Raw genomic sequence first — 7,632 nt, forward strand, 5'->3', positions numbered from 1 at the left:
CACATTTGTGAGTGGAAGAGTCGCTCCCCCTCCTCTGGACCTTTGGCCTCAACCTTATGGATCTTGGTGGTGGAAACAGTGGCATTGGGCTCTACATCAATAATATGCTTCCCTTTGTCATTCCCCTTGTTGGGTTCTGACTCAGACTCAGAACATGCATTTGATTCAGAAGCCTCCAGCTAGGCCACCAACGACTACTTAGCTCAACACTCGTGTTGTGAGTGGGCCTCTTATGGAACTCACACCATTTCCTCATGTCCTTCTTTGTCTTCGTGGTGTTGTTATTTTCTTACGGCTTCGACAGGTTGTCCTGGGTCACCCCACCTTGGCTTTGTTCTTTGTTCTGTAGTTTGGGGGTGCCTTTCCCTTGCTTCATATTCACAGATCCAAAGTCTCGCTTCTTCTATTTAATTTTTTGCTCAATCTTGGTAGTGTAATGGTATGTTGCACCAAGCGAGGAGATGTCTAGGAACTTCATTTCCTCTTGAATATATTTATGCAATCAACTGCGGTACTTGAGCACTAGATGTTTTTTCAAATCTTTGATACCCAACTTTGTGCACAGGGTATGGAAAATATTTGTCATCTCATGCACATCTTGGTTCCTTTATTGTCATAGTGTCTTCCATTGTATGTACTTGTCATCATAGATCCCCACAGTTTAATATTTTTCCTTGATGACTTCTCGGAAAGAATTCCAAGTGGGTGCAGCTAAAAATGGAGAGGGTTCTCTCTCGTTCCTTTGTTCACAGTAGGTTTCCCACCAGTCCTTGACATGGGGGTGGCTTTGAGGAGTGCAAAAGTAATATTTTCTCGATTGGAAAAGTCATGAACCAAAAAATACCCTTCCAACATATTTAACCATCTATCTACGGTGTCTGCATCTATCTGGCATTCAAATATGGGAATGTCAAAGTTGACTTGTACCTTTAAGGGAGTGGCACCTCTAGAGTGGTTGTTGGATGAAGATGCATTGCCTGTGGGTAGCCATCATAGGATCTGGGCAAAGTTATTCATCATCGCGTTCCTATATCGCTCGAGGGCTTCCTCAAGCAATACTTTTAAAGGATTTCCTACTCCCTCATCTTTCTTTTCTTCCCCCATGGGAGGTTGTTGGGGTTGACGAGGCTGATCTTGCAAAGGTTCAACCAGTTCAAGCCCTAACTTGTTATACTTTGACCTTGTTGGGGACATGTAAAGAAAAAAAAAGAAAGAGCATACCACTTTGATACCATTGATCTAGATCTATGTAGGAATGCAATAGAATACGGATATACACATAAACATAAACATAAAGATGCAACAGAAATAAAACTTCAATTCATTAATATTAAAGAACTGAAAGATGCTTACGAGTAAAATGGAAATAAACTAGCTCGGGTGATGGTAGCTTATCTCTGAGAAGAGATGTGGTGGTTACATGCCTCTAAATTATGTTACAATGAGGCTTAAGGCCCTTTTTATTATTGAACAACAAAGTAAACCCCTAAACATCCAAAACCCTGACCCTAGGAGATAGAACACCAAGAGTTTTTGGGCTCCGTTGGGGTTAGTTGGGAAGCCAACTTCCCGAGGTCGTAACTTGGTCATATGATCTCCGTTTGGAACGTACGATACCTCATTGGAAATATCTCTCTGTGTAGCAAAATATTTGTCTTAGGCCCTTGCCAATGGTTTTGGGCCTATTGGGGACCTCAAAAACATGTTGTTTAGGGGGTCAAAACAACTCCAGAAGTTCAGGACCCAAAAAAATACTAAAAATAGTAAATTCTACTATAATCAAGGAAACAGATGAAACCTACTGGAGGTCTAGATGGAATAGGTGAGTGACCACCAATATCCACCTGGATCACTGAAGTTGTAGCTCAAGAAAATGTTAGACAAGGGGTACATTACACCAAGTGTGTCACCATGGGGAGCACTAGTTTTGTTTGTAAAGAAGAAGGATGACACACTCAGATTTTGTATATATTATAGGCAACTCAATAAAGCTACCATAAAGAACAAATACCCTTTTACCTTGAATTGATTACTTGTTCGATCAATTGTGAGGAGCGGTGATGTTCTCAAAAATCGATTTGAGGTTTGGATATCACTAGATGAATATTAAGGATGAAGAAATCCATTAAAATTCTTTCTGAAAAAGGTATGGCTGTTATGAATTTGTGGTTGTGCCTTTTTGACTTACTAATGTTAGAAATACTAAGAAGGCAGGGGGGTTGAATCAATATTTCATGCAATTAGTATTTTTACTTATATTTTGCAATTTTAAAGAATAATTGAGTTAAGGGTTGCTAGATAACATAATAAGAGCATATAATCACAAACAATATCAATAAATCAACAAGAACATCATCATATGGGACACTTGACTTTTAGGTGAGAAACCTAACTGGGAAAAATCACCACTGCTATTGTCTGCTTTGTCTTCAGTTATTATTAAAGAACTTTTTTGCATATTACACTAGTTAAGGATTTTTCCAGTGTGCAAGCTCCTATCAGCTAGAGGCTACTACCTCCACTAAATTCTCCAGTTTCTACAAGAAGGAAGCTACCACTCCCTCTGACCTCTTGTGATCTAAATTTTAAAAAAAATCACATTGCGACCACTTATAACAATCACAAATTTGGTAGGCCTCATTTTAGAATGTTTCAAACTAGACCCACATAATCACTATGCTCAACAAAACAAAATAAACCTTTTGAACTTCTATGAATCAAGTACATCCAACATCAAAACTACGATATATATATCTGCAATTTGTCAAGCCTCTCACAAACCAATCTCAAGCATAAGAATATACTCTCATTTCAAGATACAAAACAAGTAGCTACTTTCATCAACCATAAATATAAACCCTTCATTCAATAAATAATCACCATAGTGGTGATTCCCGCGTTATATCATGACAATCTCTTTGCAAGACAAGCAATGAAGTCATCATGGGAATTTATAAGCACAAGGTGCCAATAATGCTTAACTCAGTTCATTATAGTAAATAAAGATAACTCTCAACCTCTACAACAAGCCATCATACAAAGGACAAGAAAAAGTTTCATCAATCTTGCATACACATCCAATTTGTAAGCCTTTGTCCAAACAAAATTGTACATAATCCTCTATCACGTGCACACGACCTTTCTACAACAACAATAGATAAGCATCTAATGTTAAAAAGCATAGATCTATCAACAATTATCTCTCATATGATGAATGTCTCTTTATAATTTCATTCCTTTAGGCATACAAGGTCATACATACATGAGGTTCAATTAAATGTAAGAGAAAACTATGTCAAATAGAAGTTTGTCATTGGTTTCTTCATACACCATACTCAGTCATCAATTACGTACTTAACCATCTCTACAAAATAAACATTGGCATCATAAAGACCCATTAAAGTTTAAACCAAGTAATTAAAACATTGTTATGCATGTTCATCCTCTGCAAAAATTCAATGGAAATCTATCTATAGTAGATCAAGTCATTCTACATAACTCTTAAACACTCTTGTAAACTCTAAGTAGCAAATCGAATTACAGGGAAACCATGGCAATGTTCATTCATTAAAACAAGCAAAAACTTCACACATTAACCTTTGTCCATGCATATAGATCTCTCCCTTGTGTATTTAAAAAAAATGTCAATTTAAACTCATGAAAAAAAAATATTCATCCTCTATTCACTATGTGTACAAACTCAGAAACTGAACTACTAATATGCACATATGGATATATGAGTATACCCCAACAAAAAAAATAATCTATGGAAAATCAAGAACTTCTACCTTCACTATGCTTACATTGTTATATATTTACCCCTTTACACATATACACCCTTTGTAATGAATAATAGTCATCAACGTCTTTATGACAAGACACAAGACCTATTTGTAAACATTGTAGGAGTGCACAATTGATCAATAATTTTTGTGGAGCGATGGTGCACAAAATTTTATAGACCTCTCAGTGCTCACAAGACTTTAATGATAAAACTATGATGTGTAAAAAAATCAAGGAACTTTTTCAATTCAAGCTAGAATGAAAAGAAACACTTGTTGTCTATGTGCTTATTCAAACAATAACTATATTCATATTCTCCCCTCAAAGAATTAAACTTAAATATTAAATTGACACGTGACTTGGACATTGGTGAGATAAAATCAAATCACTGGAAATCACATAAGGTGAGATATGTTGAGCAATAGTTACCATATCATTAGATTATTGAACCTTGAGTTGGCTTAAGTATTAACCCTCACCCACTAGTGCAAATACTTGTTCCAGGATAGAACACATATGACTCATACAAATGCACACTAGACTGACTAAACTCCTTGTCCCTTTATAGATTCTTTTCCTTATGATTACCATGGGAAACCCCAATGATTTGTTGATGGTAAAATTTGTTGAGATCAAATAGATGTTTCACAACCTTCTGCACGTGAATACCTTGGGAAATTCCTTGGTTCTACCCCAAGGTTTTTTTTTCCTTCCCTTTCAAATGGTAACACACTCTGTCCATTCAAGAAGTGTGCTATAACTCATATTTCTACTTTGTGAGGCATTTTATAACTCGGGTTGCTACTTAGGAACCTCCTCTACCCAATCTTCTACTCAGAACTTCACAACTAAGCTTCTGTAAACCTTGTCCAGACTTCGGTAGCCTCTCTAGACCCTGTCCAACCTCTTGTTGCTCATCTTCACTCATCAGGTCATCATCATAAGGAATTATCTAACTAGGAACCTTTGCATCCTCCTACAAATGACTTGTTGACATCAATTCCAACCAAGATTCTAATATTCTCCCCCTCTGGCTTGATTTCAACCTACCCTTTCTCTCTGCAGGTCGACTAAATTGTGATAACTAAACTTTCCTTCCCCATTAACATCAAGGAAAAAGGGTGAATAAACCATAAAAGGATCATGTTGACAAACCTCATCTTCTATCTTGCGGATATTACTCCCACTAAGCATGTAGAGGGGCTACAAATATGAGCAATGTGTTGCATATACCAATTGTTAGAAATGAGCCAAAAATATGTGACAGTGAAATATGAAAAAATAGATGGATGCGTACCTACATGAAGGGATACTCATCCAATGCTGACTAAAGATGCATGGTGACTAATTATGAAATATCATTCATAACCAACAAATTGACCTAATAGAGAGAACAACATGGTTCAGGGCTATATGATTGCATGCATATGCGCTTTACATGAAAAATGGACTCAGTTGTTCTCATATCAAGGAGATGTGTCATCATATAACATTCTCCCCCTGAGATCATGCTCCCCTTGTTTTTCTAGAGAAAATTAGGAGAGGGGAGAAGCATATATGATCCCCAACCATTGTCTAAGGTATTCAAAAGAATCATGGGGAATAGGTTTGGTAAATAGATCTGCAATTTGTTCTAGTGAAGGAATGTATTCTAGCTTTACTTCTCTCTAAGAAATTGATTTTTTATTGGAATGTGCCTATTCTTCGAATGCATAACCAGGTTTTTAGATATATCGATGAAATTGGTGTTCTCACAAAGAATATACACAGGTTGTGAAAAATTGACTTGTATATTTTGCAATGTTTGAATCATCCAAGGTAGTTGAGTACAACAAGTTATAGCTACAACATATTTTGCTTCAACAGTTGATAGGGAAATAAAGCTATGTTTTTTGTTCAATGAGGAAACTAAGCAATGTCCCAAGAAGGCTCCTCCAGTGGTACTTTTGCAATCATCCATGCTTCTGGCCAATCTGCATCAATGTATGCTTGAAGCATAAAATCTCTATTTAATGGATATCATAGTACAAAGTCTAGAGTTCCCTTCAAATACTCAAAAATGCTTTTGACTTCCTTGAGATGAGTTTCCTTAGGATTTTCGTGAAAACATCCAACTATATCAACTGCATGCATAATATTTGGTATAGTACCTATAATATAAAGTAAATTACTTCCAATGATATACTCATATTTAGATTAATTAACAACTGGGAAGTCATCATCTTTGTTGATATTGCATCCTATTACCATAGGTGCAAAAATATGTTTACAATATTCTAATCCATATTTCTTCATGATATCCTTAAGATATTTAGTTTGAGAATGAAAAAATCCATCCTTAGTTTGAGGTATTTGTAATCCAAGAAAAAATGTTAGCCCACCAAGTAGTGACATTCCAAACCCCTTTTGCATAGCTATTAGAAATCCTTGATTCATTGAGTCAACATTGCTACCAAATATGATATCATCAACATAAACAACTATGGTCACCAAGAGTTTTTATTTGTCTACTTTGATATATAAGTTGTTATTTGATGATCCTTTCTTGAAGCCATGTTGCTAAAGATATTTTTCAAGACATTAGTACTAAGATCGAGGAGCTTGTTTTAGCCCATACAAAGCCTTTTTGAGTTTGAAAACAAGATTCTTATCATTACCAAGTCTAAATACTTTAGGTTTTACAATGTATAACTCTTCCACTAGATCCCCATTCAAAAATATGGATTTAACATCCATTTGATATAATCTAAATTTGCGAAAGTTGGCAAATGTTAGGAACATTTTGATGGCTTCAAGGAAAGCCACATGTGCAAATGTTTTTGCAAAATATTATCCTTCTTGTTGAGCATATCATTTGAAGAAAATTCATGCCTTATTCTTGACTACTTCTTCATTCTCATTTAGTTTGTTCTTAAATACCGATTTTGTACCAAATACATTTTTATTTCATGGCCTTGGAACCTTATCCCAAGTATGATTCTTTGAATTTGGTTAAGTTCTTCATTCATGGATTTAATCCAACATTCGTCTTGGATTGATTGATGCACATTTTTAGGTTCAATTGTAGATAGCAAAGATAAATGACTAGAGGATCCAATAAATTTCTTTCTAGTTTGTACTCCAACCTCTTTGTCACCTAGTATTTGAGTTTCATGATGTTTTTTTTGCACATACCTGGATGAGGTCTTTTCTGGTTTCTTCTTATGATGCCTATCATTCTTCTTCTCTTGCAATTTATTTTATCTCAGTGTTGGGTTGTTCAACATCATATAATATTTTCTTTTTGGGGCATATAGATCCTTCATCTATTGTAACATCTATACATTCAACAATTTTATGGAGCCTCTTATTGTAACATTTGTACCTTTTTCTTCTAGCAGAGTAACCAAGAAGAATGCCTTCATCTTCCCTTGGTTCAAATTTTCTAAGTTTATCTTCATTTATTTTGATAAAACATTTTCTCCCAAATATATTAAAGTGATTAACAGTTGCGGGTTTTCCATACCATAGTTCATGCAGTGTTTTGTCACTATTAACTCTTACATGGTATTTGTTGAGGATATTGACGATTGTTTGTAATGCTTCTCCCAAAAAGGTATGAGACACTCCAGATTCATCAAACATTGCATGAGCCATTTGTTGAACAATTATGTTCATTCTTTATGCAGCTCTGTTTTGTTAAGGAGTTTTGGCTATAGAGAATTGTCTTTTGATACCATGTTAAGCGCAAAAATCAAAGAATTCTTCTCATATGAATTCACCCCCTTGATCAAGTCTGAGACATTCAGTTTTTAATCCCATTTCATTTTCAACCATAACCTTGAATATTTTAAGTTTCTCAAAAGCCTC

This window comes from Pinus tabuliformis, chromosome X, assembly GCF_031772625.1.
Source record: "Pinus tabuliformis cultivar Carrire ecotype Pingquan chromosome X, CPIR1, whole genome shotgun sequence".
Lineage (NCBI taxonomy): Eukaryota > Viridiplantae > Streptophyta > Pinopsida > Pinales > Pinaceae > Pinus > Pinus tabuliformis.